The sequence below is a fragment of the Chrysemys picta genome, chromosome 9 (assembly GCF_011386835.1).
Source record: "Chrysemys picta bellii isolate R12L10 chromosome 9, ASM1138683v2, whole genome shotgun sequence".
Taxonomy (NCBI): domain Eukaryota; kingdom Metazoa; phylum Chordata; order Testudines; family Emydidae; genus Chrysemys; species Chrysemys picta.
The window spans coordinates 16,711,819-16,725,711 of NC_088799.1; positions in this window are offsets into that span (position 1 = coordinate 16,711,819).

Here is a 13,893-nt window from a genome sequence, read left to right on the forward strand (position 1 = left end):
AGTGTTATGTAATCCAGTAATAGTAGCAAATGTTAATTTAATGACACATGACCGACTAGTGGATTGCAGTCTGTTTTGATGAACTGTTGTGTTATATTCACTTTTCTTTTTCTTTCATCAGATCTTGGAACCTGCAATGTGTCATTTAAATCATTTTGTCCTCAGCATTCACAGATGCGTGTAGATTCATGCCGCCAAATGTTTAACAAATGCCCAGACTCTATTACCGGGATATGCCCTTAGCTACATTCTTGGGATCATGATTCTCAAAAATTGGAGCTTAAAGCCAAGTCAGTGGCCTGGTTTTCAAATATCTGAGCATTTAGCAGTTCAGTTTGATTTTAGTGGAAGCTGTTGGATGCTTAGCACTCTTTAAAAATCAGGTTACTTATTTAGGAACCTAACTTTAGGCTCATATTATTAAAAATCTTGACCTGAGTCTTTTCTTGTCTCTGTCTCAGAAAGGGTGCCCAAAGCAGAAAGCAGAGCCACCCTATGCCAAATTCAGTCCATGTGCAACTCTGGTACAATCAGTGGAGTTGTGCTTGCTTACACCAGGGGCGAATTTGGCCCTCTGTCTTTGTTGTGTGAGGAGAGATTCCATTTTAATACATTACAAGCTCCCAAGAAAACCTTTTAATTGACATTTTCCACACATTTTCTTCTCTGTTTGTTCTGTCTTTTGGTCGAGTCGCATTTCCCCACCCTCTGCCATACACTAGAATTCTGGAAAAACTCGCTTTCATGCATAATGAAGGAGGAAAAGTTACAAAGGAGGAATTTATTGGCTTCAGTCTCTACTCCTGGTCTCTATCTTGCTCTACAAGCTCATGCAGCAATTGTGTGGTAGAGCCAAGAATAGAACGTTCTCCTGATGCCAAGCCATGGCCTTAACCCCTTCCTCCCATGAGAAACCTAACCTTCTTACTCTATTCAATTTCCTAGATGTCGCAAAAAAAAAAAAAAGATCTTGTGTTATTTGTGTCTACAAATTGATCCCGGGGGGGAAGGAACAATGGGGGGGTAGAAAACAATGAATGAAGAACAATATAAATATTGATATGAAAATAAGCACGTACAAAGCACTACAGCTTCTCAAGCTGTTGTGCATATAGAACTGTTTAAACCTTATACTAGATATTTCAGCTTATTCAAGTTGATCCTGAGTGAACTGCCCATTTTAAAATCACTAAAAAAAAAAAAAATCTATCTAAGGGCCCAATTCTGTACCCACTGAAGTCAGTGAGTTTTTCCATTCTCTTCAGTGACTGCAGGAACAGACTTTAAATCAGTAAAACAATTAGTGTGGCCACAATGATCTACAACTCAGAAATCAGATGTCATGTCCTGGCCTCTCTTCCCACCACTACTTTTTCTGGGCTTCAAACAGACAACTATATTTTCCAGACTCTGGCTGTTCAGTCCAAGCCACCCCAGAGAGAGGAGCCCGTCTTCTAAAACATTCTGTTTGGCGACACCAGCCAGTGGAGATCTTCTCTCCTGCCCTTATTACAAGGATCCTGTTTTCATCTCCCCTGGTAACACCTGCTGTTTTAGTGATCATATTTTGTGTGTAGTGTCTTTCTTGGGAAACAAAAGGCATTCAAAAGATGATGAAGGTACAGTGGATTGGCTAGTGTGTGTTCAAGTGCAAATCACTGCTCTGTCCTGGTCCGAGTCTAGTCATGAGAAGAGTATGTCTGAAGCCTAGTCTGAAGATAACACCAGCCAAGTTCCCAATCCTCCCCACTTTTCCTGCACTCAGTATTGCAGCAGAAAATTAAAGAGCAACTATGGTCTTTAATGGTGTCTCCTGAATCAGCACCCACGTCTTCAAAAACAGACACTGCCTCAAAGTGTGAAAAGCAAACCCACCCCAGAACATCTAGCTGCACAGATTTAAAAGGAGCGGAGTATAGGGCTGATACGGGGACTCATTTTGCCTTTTGCTGGGCTTTTCAGCAAATCTTGCATCAGATTCACGGCTGCAGCTGGCCTACATTAGCAGGCTCCTCTTTAGGATTTCTTCTCCAGAAAAGCACATTCACAGCTTTAAGAAACTGCAGAGCAGGGGGAAATGGATGATCTCCTAAAAGCTGAAGGATGCCAAGTTGCCCTCATCCGAAGGAATTTGGATAAGTAGCTAGACACTCATGTCTGTTACCGCACATTGGGCAAAAATCTGACTTCTCAGTTTTAGCCAGTTTCATAATATGAACAAGCAGCAGCTGCTAAACTTCACATAAGAAAGTTCATTGCCTTGTTAAAAGGAAATCCCTGATTTGTTTGCTCTCACAGACAACGAGCAGCATGGTTATACGTGATGGGCCCAGACTTGTCGTTTTAATGAAAGTAAAACTTCCACTGAAGACAATAGAGAATTTTGCCTATCTAATTGAAATTTTGCCTGTGAGAGCACTGCATGGTCAGGCCTTGTATGTGTTATTGTTAAGTATGAAAATACAGCCCCACAGGAAGATAGAACACACAAGGGATCCTTTATTAACCAATATAGTGTGAAATGATCATTGTTGACCTTAATTATATTTTGTTCCAGGCATATGTATATATTATTTAGCATGATTTTTAATTACCATGCAACATAGAAACCCCAGTCATGGATCAGGCCCCATTGTATTAGGCACTGTACAAATGTAAAAACATAGTCCTTGCCCCAGGCAGCTTACAATTTAAATAACAGAACACAATAGGAGGTCAAAACAGATAAACCGGATGGGAATATGAGGGAAGAAAATGAACTGAGTTGAACAGAAAGGCACAATTTGTAGATCATCAGTTGCGTAATTCTGGTTATTTCCACCCTCTGTCACTGCTTTACTGGCAGATATCAGCTTGGCACCAAAAGTGCATGCAGATATGCATCTATACAAGAAATTCTCAAAGGAGAATATAGGATGTGATTGTTGGGAAGATGCCCCAGATATCTATATTATCTTTTAGGAGATTATATAGTTAATAAGCATCTTTGGCAGAGAAGATTTAGCACCAGTGTCTTCTCACACATCAGTTATATATATGTAATGAAATTGCCATAATAGTAGGGAGGCCATAGCATTACTTCAGTTTTCTCTCTGGATAGTTCTTTATCTCCAGGAATTATTTGTGTATCAGCATTTCCAGTAAAACCCACCTAAAAGCCATTTGTGCTTTGAAAATCTCCCCACCTTGCTTTAAGCACACAAGTTTGAAATTTTGGCTTGTATCATTGTAATCCATCTGTGGCAGTGATGTTCTAGACTCATACTGGTATACCTCATTACTCCATCATGTAGTTTTTGTGCGTGTGGTTTTGCTTTTGATGAAAGAGCTCTCAGTCATAAAGGTTGCTGTGAAATAGGCTTTTCTGAAGAATTAAAACTAAAAGATTAAACCTGAGCTATCTCTGGAAGTGCGAGAGAGAAAAACAAAGAGCTTTGTTTTCCAGCCCATCCACTGGAATCTTATGGCCAGTTTGGTTATCATTTATCCTTCTGAAATGCTGATTCAGGAAGTCACTGATACTGATGATAGCTTGATCCAGGTGCTTTCCATTGATGGTGATCTGCACTTGCTCAAAACTGAAATAAAAATGGAGCATTGCTGTGGTAACACTGTCTAAGAAACTTACTGAGTTTCTAAACTGGCTCCAGACTGCAGAGTCAGCAAAATGTCTGATAGAGAAGAATATGTGTTTGTTTGATCCACTGACAATTGAATACACTGAAAACTGCTCAGTCTAAGGGAAGCCACACATTTACTTGGATCATCAGCCAGGAATACATAAGGTATATTTTAAAATAACTATTTAAAATTCTGATTATTTACATTTTTTTTAATGAAAATAATGTTGCCATCTGCTGTTCTTCCTGCAACCTAGCATTTGTTATTATGTCATTTACTCACTTTCTGCTTTTGATGCAGCCATAACTTTTTATAACTCTTAATAATAGATTTATTCAACGCTTAAGCAAATCTTAAAGCTTTTTTAATCTGTCTGGATGTTGAAACAGAAGGTTTGATTCTAATCTCACACTGGTGTGAATAAACTGACATTTACTGTCCATTTCTTTAGAGAGACCAGTTTCAAGGAGCCTGTCCCCAGAGCGGTATCTTACTATAAGTTTGGTTCTGCAGTCTTTACGCAAAGGGACCAGATTGTGATACCCTTACTCACATCAAATGGTACATTCACTGGGTCACATCAAAATCAAAGTAAACAAACAAAAATCCTACCAAACCAAAATGCTATTCTGTCCACACAGTTCTCCACCTGGGAAGAGGATGAGAGAGAGAACCAATCACACATGACAGCTGTTAGTCATGATGCTTAATGCACTACTGGAAGGCATTCATACTGTGGTGATGAGTGCTGTATGAGAAGCTATAAAGAATAGAATAGATGTTAGTGGGGCTGCTGGTGGAGAAAACACCACTCAGTATAAGGGTATCATAATATGACCCTTGAGTTGTACCATACTTCATGAGGAGTCCCACTGAAAACAGTGGGCCTTGTGGAATAGGTTGGTGGTCAGTGTGATTAAGGGTGGCAGAATTTAGTCTTATCTTTTGGGATTCCACAATTCCAGGATTGTGCTTGTTTCTTCTTGATCACCTACATCTGATGATGTAGATATGGCTCAACACTGATGGCAGTATTTGGCTCTACAGCTGAATATAACTAGCAGAATATCAGGTCAAAGAAAGTGATTCTCATATATACACACTTAACTTCCATTAGCATTAATGGAGAGTTACCCATGTATATTTTCCATGCATCAGTGGAAGAATAGATTTCAGAATGTGTCTCCATATTAGCCTCAATAGATCTGAAAGTAAAAATAGTGATAATTCTCTAAAGAAGATACAATTAATTTTTCCCTTTTATTTTATTTTTAAAAATAGTCATCATGCTAAATCAACCACAGGTTCAATTGCTGTGTAAAGATTATTTAATGTCTCTGTGTGTTTTAATAATAATGAATGTTATATGAGTTTGTGGTGTAACTTTTCAAGCAGAAAATAAAAGATGAAGGAAAATGTTTGAAATATTGGTATAGAAATGAGTCCTAAACAAAGCTCTTTTGTTTAAAGCCTACAAAGTGACTAAAATATTTCCCATGTACTGTAGGGCCTAATCCTGCCATAGAGTGCATGCCTGGAGGTGTGAGCTTTTCTGAATAATTTATGCTAGTGAATACCTTAAATTTGCCTCTAACATATACTTTAGCTTGTTTTATTCATTTAGTTTTAGTAGATTTATTACTTTATGATGTTGTGCCTAATCTTGCAATTCTTACTCAGGCAAAACTTCCACCGAAATAGTTGGAAATTTTGACTCAGCAAGGATTGGACCATTTGTAATGTTATCCTAAAAATGCCGTAACTGGCCACCATTTTCTATTCTCTGTGCTTATAGGCTTTTGTGTTTTATGTAGCGCTGTTCTCATGTTAGGTACTGCTGGCCTCGAAGAAAAAGTTTAATTAAAAATACTATAAAGAGTCCAATTTAAAGATCAGAGATTACATTTTATTAAAAATCCAGTACTTTGATACCATGGTAATAGATGCCTTAGAAATACCATAGATGGATTATATAGTAAATTACTCTTACTTCTCTTGTTTTTCTCTTCTTTTGTACTTCAGAGATCATAACGCATGAAGTTTTAAAGGAGAATAAATAGTATTTTTTAAAAATTAAAAACAAATGGTTTTCCAGTTTAAACTGAATTGATCAAAAATGATGGAAATGATGAAGTGAGACCTCAAGAATAAATATGAACAAAAACATAATAAAAATTGACTGGGAACATAATCCTGAATGCTAACATAAATCCATTTCCATTGTAACAAATGTGGTCTAATTTAATCTCCAGAATGTATTACTGCCAGAAAGAATAGAATTGACAAGCTCTAATGCATTGGTTACTCTTAAAATTCCACTTTAACTATTGACCTGCTGAGGGTGTCCACCAGTGAAAAGACTATCTTAATTATCAATGTCATCCATCTCAATAAAGTCTGTGCATGTGTATTATTTACAGATTATTCCTGAAACTACTAAATGACTCATATACAGACAAGGGATTAAGAGTTCAAATCATGCTATGTTGCTATGTTATCACCAGAATATAACAGTGGATCTTGGGTCATGAATTTGACCTCTTATGAATTAAGTGTGAGCTGGTACTAAGAAGAAAGGAAAAGCTATACTAGTATAGTTATACTGCCTACCTAATGGCCAGATCCTGCAAGGTGCTGATTGCCTCCTGAGTGCTCTCAACTTCCACTGAAGTCAATGAAAGTTAGTGGTGCTCAGTGCTACGTTTTTACATACACAAAAAGAGCAAACACAGTATTTTCAGCTGAATGACTTTTTTGTTTGAGTATATCAAAACCAAGAAAGGACAAAAGTAAAGTCTTCTGGAGAGCAAAATGTGTGTGTGTGTGTGTGTGTGTGTGTGTGTCTTTGTTACAAGCTAGAAACCACTCTAACATCTTAACTAGCCAATAAATTAAGTTCCCGCTAACCTAGTTTCTAATGCATTTTAACTATCAACCATTTTGAATAGGTGTAAGGAATGTTAGTATAGCCAATGAGGTTAATCTGAGGCGTGATTATTACTAGTTGAAAACTGGCTTTAAAAATGTTTTCTGACTTAACCTAGGTAGAAATGTAGTTTTAAAATGGTTTCTAATTCTATTAAATTGTTGTAAAGTGTTGCCATGTTCTCTTAAGTCATTGCTGTGTTGCATCCTAGAGGTGGCTGCATTTCAGTGGTGGATGGTGTGATCCTAGTATATCGGGGTGAAATCTGAGCAAAACTTCCATTGACTTCAGTGGGGCCAGAATTTCACCCCAAATTATTATGTAAGTAAAGCACTTTGTGATCCTCCAGGATGAAACATGCATCATAAACATAGATAATATTTATTAACAATGATTTTACTATAATGTATGAGCCCCTACTCTATATTACCCAAAACTTGCTTTGGGAATATTGTAGGAATTGAAGAATCGTAGGAAGATTACAGAGAAACAATCTGTTGAGTCATATAGTCAATCCTCTGGCACTTCTTTTAAGATTAGGAGTAAACTGCAAAGGAGAAACAAACCACAGAAATACAGCGATGCCTTGCTTCATTTCGAAATCTATATTTGCGGTTATATTTTAAATACTAATAATTTAGATCTAAAATTGTTGTAATTAGGTTTAATCTAGTAAGGAACCATTATTATTTTTCATGGGGGAAAAAAACAGTTTAAGAATCTCTTGTTGTCAGTGTAGACAGACATTTTGTACAATTTTGCCAGTGGCCAGAAAGTTGTCGGTGGCCAGAAACCTATCGGTGCACAATCCACAATAAGACTTGCATTGGTGGATAACACAGACACCATAATACACAGAATCTTTTCCATAAAATGTTAATGTTAGGTCTTGTGAACCCGTTTACTGTGCCCGTTCAAGTGGGTGCTAAAGACATTATATTCTGTAGGGTATTCAATAGGGAAGACCTATATCCATTTCTGGAAAATACCGTTGCAGGATCCTACACAGTTATGCCCTATAGCTTGCACGTGGGCAGGATAGGTGCCCAATTGCCTGCATACAATTTCATCAGGAAAGGTATATGATTTATTGCCCTGTAAAGGGTTCTGACATGAAGCCTGTGAAAATCACTGTATAAATGCCAGTGCAATGCAATGCAATATAAAACATCACAAAAATACTTTATTCATTAATTCTGACACTGTGCTTTTTGTACTGGAATGAAATATAAATGTGCCCCTTACATTTTAAAGAAAAAAAATAGGTTTTTTGGTTTTACAAATGTGCTAGAGTTGGCCTTACTTAGTGGCTCCTTAGCAAGAAAAGCAGAATTCTGTTTGTCTTGTAATGATACTACAGATAAACCACTGACGTAGAGGAACTGGGAACATTCTTGATGATAGAGGCCCCAATCCCGCTCCCATTAAAGCAAGTGGGAGCTTTGCTCTTGACTTCAGAGAAAGAGGACTAGGCCCAAAGAGGACTTTATCAGTGTAAAGACTTTACCCTATAGGGTAATAGTGCTTGTATTCAGTAATACTAAAATCTTACTTAAATAGCTCAATAACCAAAGAAATAGCATCCCCAGACTTGCAAACTATTGTACAAGGTTGTTTCAAAGAGTGGCTTTAGTACAAGAAACATGCTTTAAAGCAAGTATTTTATTTGCCCATTAAAACAGATTAGTTTGGGTTCCTTACTATTGCTGCTTTTTGTTTCTCTCCTTCTCCCCTCATCCCTCCCCAGGAATACAGAACATTACTTTATAATTGCTTTCAGTTCTGGCTCCAGCATTGGGGATCTCCTCTGCGTTTGCCATGCTTCCCATAGGCAGTCCCCATTTCAGAGGCTGAGGCATAGGCAAGAGGTCACCAGGTCTGACCACAGATTTTGCACTCTAGGGGACTGAAGTCTGAGCAGACCTCAGCAAATGGTAAAACTCCCATTGACTTCAGTGGAAGCAGGACTGAGTCCATAGTGGGTCATGTACCTATATTATTATAATGTTAATATGTGAGGGTCATATAATTTGGTTTTCCTCTCCCTTGCTTCTTCTGTTGAAATTATCCTTTACTGTACCCATTATTTTGCTGTACCTTGTCCTGTTCCTTTCAGATATAGGGTCCAATCTTGCTATTACTCGGGCAAAGCACTCATGGGGTGAAATTCTGGCCCCATTGAAGTCAATGACAAAATGCCTATTGACTTCAGAAGGTCCAGGATTTCACCCATTGACTTAAATGGCTATGAAAGAGCTGTAGGATTGGGCCCATACACTTTATAGAGATTCCCATACTCCATTTTCTCTGTTTTATCTCCATGTGATAACATTTTATTCCATTTTCACTTAACATGAAGTTCACATTCTGTTGATCTTTCCACTTACACTTTGAACTGCTGTATTATTCCCCATTTGTTTAATGTTTTGGCTACATTCCGAATATTTTTTTCTTTTGTTTGCTGTAGTTCCCCCACCCTTTCTTTTCAATTTTCCAAAATATTGTGTCTGCATTATGCTGTCCCTTTAAGAGCAGGGCAGGCTGGGAATCCTCTCCAGGTTATAAAACAAGGGTCAGCAGTATGAAATCAATCCAGTCTTTGATAAGGGAAAGAGTTGCAGACCTTGAAAGTGTGAAGGTATTGGTGGTGTCTGGCTTTCTTTTAGTTACCTTTGTTTCTTTCTTTTGTTGCTAATAAAAGGGGTTTGATCTTGAGTTCTACTGCTGTTTAGGCTCTGGGATGTAGATGACTGTATTATATACTTTTTATGTTTGGTGGAGGAGCCAGGAGCACTGGGATTTCCTCCTAACCCTGAAAAGGGCATATGCCAAAGACACCTTTCTGAGAGTGAAGTTCTAGCATCAATGTAATCAATGGCAAACCATCCCACTGACTTGAATGGAGCTAGGATTTTGTCTTTAAAATTTAGGATGTAGGACTAGGGGGTCTCTAATATGTCACACACCTTTTGCTAGACCATACATCCATAGACTCAGCTCACACTGCAGCAAGCACTGAAAGAGATGACACTCCAACCTACACGAGTCAGCTAATAGGAGTACAAATGCAGTAAGTGTTGCAAAGTCCACTTTCCAAGATTTCCCTCAAGAGCTCCACCCTCAACAAATGCTGCATTGTAATATAAAATATATAAAACAACTGTTCAGTGATGAGAGTTAGGAAGCATTTCTCAAAATTCAGCCCATTTTTACAGTCATCTCACCATGTCCATGATCATCATTAGCCTAATGCTCACTGCTGCCCTATAACTGTCACTCTTCACCTGTCTTGCCTCCCCGCACCCAGTCCATTCACAGCAGTTTCCTATCAGCTTCTCTCCCCACAAAAAGTCCTCAGCATAGTCTGACCATATAATTAATTCATCTTGAAAATGCAACAAGATCTATAATGCCTCTAGGCTATGACCTTGCATTTGTAACTTTTATCCTCGTTTGCCCCAGCTGTCCTTCTGTTTTACCATCCCTTATCTTGTCAGATCTATTCTTATGCTGTAAATTGGGGCGGGAGGTGGAGACCATGTTCAGTGTATATCTAAATTCTGACTTATACATATGGATAACCTGCTCATTATTATTTATTCACTGAGTTCCCATAATTGTCCCTTAGGGGAATCCTTACATTGAAACACTTAGTACTGGCCAGTTAAAGAAAAAAAAACCCTACTAGATGGACTAGAATGGTAATTGCTATGGGATAACAACTCAAAGTGAATCCAAAGTATATCTGAATCCTTCAGATTACTGTGAACCCAACTGCTGTCTGGTCCCAGCTTTGGTCAAAGGTTTGCCTGGGTAGAAGCTACAGAATGGAGGTTGGGGATAGACGTCTGTGTCATCTTTATTTTATTTACTTTGTCTCCCATCACCCCAACATCAGCCTTTACTGTATTTATTCTGACAGTGCCCCTCTGAGGTAAGGAAGTACTCTTATCCCCATTTTACATATGGGGAATAGAGGTGAGAGATTAAATGACTTGTCCAGAGTCATATAGCAGGGAATTGAAACCAGATCTCTTGCATCCCAGGTAGTGTCCTAACCACCCTCTGATCCTTCAACCTCCAATCCTTTTTTCTTGTCTCCTCCAGATGGGAGCCTGGTAATTTTCTCCCCTGCCTGTTTTTTCTCTCCCTGTGTGTACTGTGAAATTCACAGTCCTTCTTGTAGTTGTATGCCATAGGCATACACCCTCCATATCATTTTGTTCCATATTTTATTCCCCCGGAGCAATATTTTGTATAGCCTACTGACATCTTGTATTTTGTTCCTCAATAGGGACCAAATACATCCCTGGGTTTATTTCACAGATTTCAGCAAAGGTTATGCCAAGTATGGGTTAGATCCCAGGCTTCTTTGAGACATCATGCAGGTTTTGCTTTTTCTGCAAATATCTCAATCTAACATATACATCAGTTAAATCAGTTTAACATCTATTTTCAGTTAATTGTCTTCATTGATCATAAGAGATGTCAGATATAACATTTGGGAACTAAATTCGTATGGAATACCATCCTCTCAAGCCAACCCCAGTGCTGCCAGGTAAGGCTTTTTCTTGGAGGAAGAAAACAAACAAACATGCCTTTCCCCATTACCTGATGGTGTACCTCAGTACTGATGGGTAATGCCCAACTCCAGCAATACTAATGTCGATAGCAGAAAGTTCAGACTTTACCCCTAATTAGCCCTTATCTTAAAGTGTTCCGAAACTTGTGACTATAAAAATGACTTGCTTATGCGTATACTGGACCTGATGCTTATACTAGACCTGCTTCAATGATCATTGAAGTCAGTGGGAGGTCTTTCCTTTGACCTCAATCGGCATTGGATCAGGCCCATTGTGTAATGCCTGATAGTCATAATGGATGAACTTCAAAAGGTTCAGAGCCTGGATGCTTATCTGCACTCTATAGATCTGTGAATCTATGAGATCAGGGTGGAAATCTTCTGTGAACCATATATTAGTATTTTTCAGATTTCTATGTTTGGTCCCAGCTGCAGCATGGGCAGCTCTCCTGGTGCTTCACTCCCACTGGAACCCAGAAGGGCAAGAGAGAAGGACTGCAAAAATTACAAACATGAAGATCTTTCCGAATCTTACCAGAAAGGTGAAGTTTGAGGTAGGTTTTAGAAATGGATTAGTATTTGGGGCAACAGTTTGGGCGGAGGTGTATTGGAAGTACTTATTTTACTCTGAAGGCTGATCTATTCTTAATAGAGAGACACGCATGCCTCGCTGGGGCGTACCTGGGGAGGACAGGAACAGATCTAGAGGGATACAATGGAGGCGCGTGAGCTCTGAAAATGGGAAGGTGCATTCAAAGACTATTTACAGAAGCTGTTAGGAATCACACTGCATCTGGCCGTGTAAAGAGCAGGCAGTGCCTGGAACCACCACTGGGTATATAGTTGCATACACTTTACCTTCACACATGCAGACCTACGCACGTGGTTTGTTAAGCTACCCCCTCAGCCCTGCTCCTGCTGCTTTCCTCCTGCTCCAGCTTTTTGCGGGGATCCCAGAAGGACCGAAAGGGGGCTCCTCCGGAAAGGTAGCAGCAGGAATGGAGAGGAAATGAGCAGGAGCGTGCGGCTGAGCCGCAAAGGTTGGGTTGTTTGCATTGCACTGCGGGCGCAGCTGAAGGTGCCTATGCTAATGTTTGAGCTGCCAGCGTGTCTCGCTCCCTTCTTGCAGAGTGCAGGCGTGGGGCGCATTCCACCGCTTCCATTCCTCTCTCTCGCTATGCGTTCAATGACCTTAGCTAGGAGTCTGATAGTAGGGGGCACGGGAGGAGGTAATCACTCCCCAGTGCTTGTGCTTCCAATAGTGCTGGCTCTCTGCAGTTCCTCCTTGCAACCGGACGGGGGCAGCGCAGACCGATCTGTCTTTGCCCCCCCGGTAGCTTGTGAAGCTGAGACTCGCCTGTTGGTGGGAGACTGGGGAGAAAGGGGCGGTGTTAGCAGAGCTGCATCTGGTGTGAACCTGAGCAGCGCTGGCAGCACACCACATTCCCACACCCCAGGAGGATCGTTTGACTACCTGGGAGGCAAAACCCCCAGCATCTTAAAACAACCTCTATATTTACGTGTCCATCTAGCAGTGCTGCTTCTCCCGTACCAGCCAGCCATCTACATGCTCCGTGATTGCGCTCAGCAATCATTACCCTCGAACTTCTCTCCGAAGACTAGCAGACTAATAGTAATTCAGTTGTGTGAAGGCCTCCCACATTTTGTTACTCTCATTTAAAGTCATTTAAAGAGCGAAGCGAGCAATTAACATCAAGTAAAAAAAAATCCCCTTCCGGGTTAGCACCGAGCAGGGGGGGACGAACACAATGTTAAACAAACAAACAAATAAATAAACAATGAAAGGTTTGCTAAGGAATCCGGTAAGTTATAGGAAGGAAAATTAAATGTCCGGTGCTTTACAAGACGGCATGTTTTACAAGGGTGAAGGAAACTGTGCAGAAAATGCATTTGCTTTTATTGTTGCTTTTCATTGCTTGTGTTGGAGTGGATGCTTTATGCCACGGAGAGCAAGTTTAATTGAACAAGATCGCCGATTTCATTTAACATGGGGCATGGTTTGTGTGTGTGTGTGTTTAATTAACCATTAAGGGTCGGGGACTAAAAGCAGACAGGATCGCGTTCTCCGATGCAAATTCTTCAATCCCACAGTAATAAACAAATAAAAATACCTTTCTTAACACAGAGCCCAGGTAGCAAAGCCTCAATCCTTTTGTATTATTTTTCTCTTATATGGCGATTTAAAAAACCCCCAATCTATCATTGCCAGCCTTTCCCACTGTTTTAAGTAGACAGCTTAAAGCGAACACCTAATGGAGGAGGCATTTTCTACTGGGAAACTTCCTAGTGTTTTCCTTTCTTTCGAGAATGCCAGACCAGGGGGAAAAAGTGCAATCTTCCCATTGATTAAACTCTACGTATTTGTCTTTAGGCGTATCGGGTTGATCCAAACTTTCGTGTGTCTCTCTTTCCCCCCCTTTTCTGTGCATTTGTAAAGTAGCCCCATCTAGCAATGATAAATATCCCTGTTGATCACTTGATTGATTACCTCTCTGAAAGGTCACGCGGGCTTGCAGTAATTTCCTTTTGCCTAAGGCTCCCTTTTCACTTTTACTCCAGCACGACAGCTCCAAGTATACAGGATCTTTATTTTTTATTTTAACCCCTAAATAGCCCCCCGAAAACAATGCATTGGAGAAAATCGTAGGAAAATAAACTCTCGCAGTCTCCATTACGCACCCAGCTCTTTCTCCCCGCACACTCCAATGTATGCTGTGCACTAGTGTTTAATAGATACGGAACT